We start from the raw sequence: 6,000 nt of genomic DNA on the forward strand, positions 1-6,000 counted from the left end.
TGCTGGACGGTGAGGCATACCAATCCGCTATATCGATTAGTACCTCCATTGTTTCCTTTGACATGCAAGGTGGATTCTGCTCAAATGTCATATTGTACACTAGGGTGACAAAATGATGGGACAACTATGTGATAACTCCTCCAAAGTTGCATTCAGACAACATTTTACAATGTGTTCATAAAGGTCTCCGTTGATGTCCATTCCCACTTCAAGCTCGGGAACTCCTGACGGGCACAGATTGCATCTAAGATGTAAGCGGGCATGTCGATCTCTTGCTACATGTTCCTTCAACTGGTGAGCCAACATGTTTGACTAGTTGCATGCTTTACCTTCACTAGCTAGTTGGTCTAATGCAAGCACCCAACTCTGCGGGAAGGTTTCCATGCTCTCTTGGCCATACAAGTGACATGAAAATATGACCAAGTATTGATACGCCTTCTGTAGTATCTTCGTCTTGTAAACCTAGTTGGGTGTCATCCTAAATTTGGTCGGATCCTTAACCCATTTCTTCAAGATATCCCTAGAGTTGGCATTGCTACTGGGTATGCTGAAGGGTGTCTCCATGGTGATCACTGGCTTTGACATATGATACATATGTTCATAATATTGTGCAATGAAGGTAGCAATCTCCATCCCGCTAACACTACTCAATGTCATCATCTCAGGATCAGTGTGCGAGACGATCCAATGTATCATGTCTGTGCATGGGAACATGGGATACCTGCATGCAATCTGATACAAGTCGGACTTGTGGGTTTTCACATAGATTTGGTGATCTTCGAGGTCTTCCACAAATGTTCCTGCAAATGCATCATTGACCTCTTGCCATTTCATCTTGATGTCCTTATCTACAATCAGCTTGGTGTCTTTGTAGATCGAAAAACTTGTAGACACTTTCTCAATTGTTGCTCCAGTTGTGCTTTCGTTGGTGTCCTTTGATCCTGCTCTCTTAGAGGCCATTGATCCTGAACTATTGAGCGATGGATGAACACCTGCTATATTTGTATACATGGTGACATGCATGGCAATAAATCTATCAGCTAAAACCAAAGCAAACTTGAGGAATGACATGCAACATACATGGGGATTGACTGGCAAGGATTACATAATTTTTCATGGGAGGCTGGGAGACTGGCTGCCAGAACTGTGCAAAAGGTAGTCTGGACTACTGGGAGGCTGGCTAGCTACTGGAATTGCATAGTGCACAATCCAGACTAGCCTGTTGGTTGTTGGGATTGTGCAATGTGCAATTCTACCTGGAAAGGGTTGTAGGCTCAGTGACTGCATTGCGCAAGTTTCTGGGTAAGCAGTCACTACCTCTTAGAATTGCGCAATGCAATACTGAAGGAAAGTGACTGGGAAAAATGTGTGTTTTCTGGGATGAAGGTCGAGCCTTCCCTCTCAGGATTGTGCAATGTTGTCTTGGTGAGGCAAAGTCCAGGCCAAGGTTGCCCAGACCCACCGATGGGCAACTGAAAGCATATGGGGATGTGAATGCATGGTGATACTGAGTGTAAGAAGGAGTTAATGATTGTGCATGCAAACAATTAATGGAAGATTCATAAAATGGAACAACATGCATGTGTGTGAAGTGAGTCACCGAATCAGCGACCGTTCGTGCAAAACAATGTCATGAATGCGACAACAGTGAGATGCTAACGAAAACTGAAACAGTGCTAGTACAAGCTAATATGCATGTAAACAACAACAAGCATTCACAAAAATCAAGCAGACATCACTCACACAAGCCAAAACACAAAAATCAACAAAAGTGTTGAAAAATACAAGTTAAGAAAACTTACCCGGAAATAGTTGAGTTGGATGTGTCAAAGACTCCTGGATGTGCTATGGGATTCCAAAGCTCCAAGATCAATGTGAAGAAGTGAGCTCTAAAGCATCGAATAAATAAGTTTGAGGCTCATTACATGCATGCCACAAATCTAGGAAAAATCGACACTTAAAGGAAAGATTCTAAAACGATCTTTGCATGTAACCTCCAAGTACTAAAAATAGGGCCCTAAAATCTAGGGATGATTTTTGTTATTTCAGGAAAAATCATCCCATGCATGCAAGTCAAGTTTTCTCAGTCCCGAGTGGAACCGGCCATCCTGATGGTACATGCAACAGTTTGCTTACCTGAGGGAGAAATTTGCGCATTTATGGGAGGGAGTTGGGCTAGCTTCCTAGAGAGATTGTGCAATTTCTGGGCTGATCAGCTGAATTCTACCAAGAATTGCGTAATTTTTGGACTGAGGAGTCCTGCTGGGTTAGATTGCACAGTTTTCACTGGGAAGGTTGACTGGTAGGATTGCATAGTTTCTGAGCCTAATAGGTTGCCAGATAGGATTGTGCAATTTTTGGAGGGAAGATTGGTTCCCCTTTAGAATTGCACAATTTCTTGAGGGAGCTACTCAACCAGTAGTTGTACCAAGTCCAAGGAGGTAGCCTTTGAGGGGAGTGCAACAAGAGATCATGCATAGGCTGTCATGCTGCTAGAAAACCACTGAAGCTTGTGTACTTGATAGTGTAAGACATGTTGCTGAGGATGGTTGGTAGGGAGGCTCCAAAACGAAGCTAAGGAAAAAAATTTGGAGGGTGTTTGTAGATGCTACAACAACTCTATACTTGGATTTATCCATCTTTACTGGACACCTCAAGAATAAAATATAGTGGATAACATCTTTATACCAGTCATATGTTTCATATTTGATATTGTTTCGATGTTGTGATCATCGGTTGTTGTGTCCCTTCTCTTTCTTCTTCTGTTAATAAGTTAACCCCCAAGCCTAGAAATTAGACTATAATAAGATTTTTTCCAATCCCTATCCTTTGATGATTTTAGTGGGCTTGATATCCATGTCATACACTTGGATTTTGGCATTTCAGTTTCCCCCTTTTCCCTCACCGTCCCCTTGCACCAATATGTCTTTAGCAACCATTGTTGGGAAATAAGATACAATGTTAGAGTGTAAAACATACAATCTGAAGGCCTTCAAAGCCTTGACCAGGGCATAAGCCTATTTTCCCAAGATAATATATTTCATTGCAGCCTCCTACATCACATGGCTGAAGAAGGCTATAGACTTCTCATGAACTTCATTATCCTTATACAATAACACAACAGATATAGTATGAAGGGAGGCAAAAAAAAATATGTAAAATGGAATTGAATAATCTGGGCTGACTAACACAAGAGCCTCTGCAAAATATGTCTTGATCCTAGAGAAGGATTCCTAGGAATCTGGGTTCCAATTCACTTCAATCTCTTTGTTCAACATCTCTATGATACCTTTCACTATCTCTGCATAATTGGATATAAATCTCCTCAAGAAGTTAATCCTTCCCAAGAACACTTGGGCCTCTTTTTTATTTCTAGGTAGCAAATTGTGGCTGAGGGCTTCCACATGTTTGGGATTGATCTTCACCCCCTCTTGTGCTACTATATGTCCCAACAACTTAACTTCACTCAGAGCGAACTTAGATTTCTTCAGATTTAGGGACAACCCAAATTCCCTGAATTTCTCAAAATTAAGTTTCAAATGTTCAATATCCTCATTTGTTTTAGAAAAAATTGTGATACCATCCAAGTAAAACACTACGAATTTGTCCTGTTCTCCAATGAATGCGTATATCAATGGCCCTTTGGAAGGTTTCTCTTGCATTTATAAGGCCGAATGACATTATTCCATACATGAAGGTCCCCCGGGGTGTAGTAAATGTAATTTTCTTCTGATCATCAAGATGCACTGCTACCTAATTATACCTTGAAAAGTCATTCATCATGGACATCTGAGCTGAGCCAACTAACTTCTGTAATACATAATCCATCTTTGGCAATGGGTAGTTGTCTTTTAGTGACGCTTTGTTAAGGTTTCAGAAATCCACACACAACCTTATCTCTCCAATATTTTTCCTCACCAGAACTAGGTTTTCCACCCACTATGAGTACCTCAAGGGTACAATGATATTGGCATGAAGAAACTTTCTTACTTCCTTCTCAGTGGATGGAAGTAGAAGGGGATTGATCTGCCTAAGTTTATGCTTACAAGGCTTCATTCCATTCTTTAAAGGAATATTATGTTGAATAACATTCGTATCAAAGGTATTTAAATCATCATATGACCAAGAAAATACATCTTTATAGGTTTTAAAAAGATTTAAGTACCTTATCTTATACTAATGGGGGATCCCTTTTGACAACTTGATCATCTGGGGTTCATTCTCCAAGCCGATGTTGCAGTCCTCCACTTGTTCATCGACTCCTTGTTCAACAGGTTTTGAGGTCACATCGTTGGATTTGAATAATCTCTCCAAAGGAAATTGTCCATGAGGGATGATATTTCCCTCTAGCTGCATAACTCTATGCCTGACGACAGTTTCCTCCCAAGCGGTTGGTCGTTCCTTTTCCACTTCTTCTTCTTATTGGTCAACCACAAAATTTGAGAATTCCCCAATGACATCCATGAAACACTTGATTTTTCATCATCTTCTAACATCTGCCAGTGTCTGACATTAGTAGGAACTGAGGATCTATTCCTGACTTCGACTTCATATCTGAGAAGTGGATTTTGTAGTGGCGTAAAATAACTGGCATCTATATACAAAGAATCAGGCATTTGATTTCCTTCCTTGGGTAAGAATTGGACATTACAATCTAGAAATAAGTTGTCCATTAAATCCCAAACCTCATTTCTTTAAGGCCTTAGCCTGGGGTGCCTAGTTTGACATTGGTTCTTGATCTTCTTTACCACCAGTTCTGAGTCTCCAAACATAGTCAGGCATTCAATATTCAAATTCCTCGTTGCTTGCAGGCCTAGTAGTAATGCCTCATACTCTACCACATTATTGGTTGCCTCAATTTCTAATTTTAAAGAGAGGAGAATCAAGCTACCCTCTGAAGATATCAACAACACTCCTACTCCATTTCCTTCCTTAGAATTTGCACCATCGAAATACAACTTCTAGACTTTCCTACAATCTATGAGTTGCTGATCTAATTTGGCTGCTAGATATACCTGTGTTTCTTATAAAATGAAATCATCTTCCTCTAATATTAAGCAGGAGAGATCCATTTCTTTCCCATACATAGGAGCATTAGTTGGGAAATTAGCTTTTGTAACTATTTTAACGAATGTTGATTCCCTATATAGTCACCTTTCTTCTCCACTAAATATAGGGATGGTAGAATAGGTAAGATCCAGTTTTATGGAACCTCCAATATTTGTTCCCCAAGATCTGGACAAAAGCATACCAAACCTTGTAGGGATATTAGCTACTACAATGTCCATCACTATGATTTTTACTGGGATCTGGGCCAAATTAACTACTAATTCCTCTATCATTCCCAAGCATTTTACTCTCTTAGAGTCAAAAGGGTAGATGTATTTGTATGGTCTGGTTACTTGCAGACCTAGTTGCTCCATTACTAAGAGTGGCATCAAATTATGATAAGCACCTGACATGCAATTTTGGAGAAGGAGGTCATGTACTACTAGAGTAACGTGAAAAGGTGTTGTGGAGGGATATTTTTCTTCGACATGGGGTCCAAAGGTGACCATTGGCCTTTATTCTTGGAGGTTTAATATATCATGTGATGGGACCGAAATAGATGGAAACATGAGCTGGGAAACTTGGGCCTCATAGGTGGGTTGCTTCATGATCTCAGATAACGGGACCAGGATTTTGAATTTCTGGGGTTCTTTTTGAATATTAAAGATAACAGGGCCTTTTTTTGTGATGCTAACCTCTACCAAATCTTTTTCCTTTTCACGGATGGGCCTAGAAGGGGAATGTGAATTCTCTACTTTGAGGACTTCAGTCTTATAGGTGTTTGGATCTGAGGACTCCTTATTTTTTTGAGCAATTGGATCTAAGGGCCCCTTTCCCTTGCTAGTTGGCTTAGGAGGCTCCTAGGAGGAGGTGCCTTTGTTTTGGTATTGTCCCCTCGACCTTTTTCTAAATGATGAAGATCATATTTCTTATGTAGTTGAGCCTACATGA

The sequence above is a fragment of the Pinus tabuliformis genome, chromosome 6 (assembly GCF_031772625.1).
Source record: "Pinus tabuliformis cultivar Carrire ecotype Pingquan chromosome 6, CPIR1, whole genome shotgun sequence".
NCBI classification, from domain to species: domain Eukaryota; kingdom Viridiplantae; phylum Streptophyta; class Pinopsida; order Pinales; family Pinaceae; genus Pinus; species Pinus tabuliformis.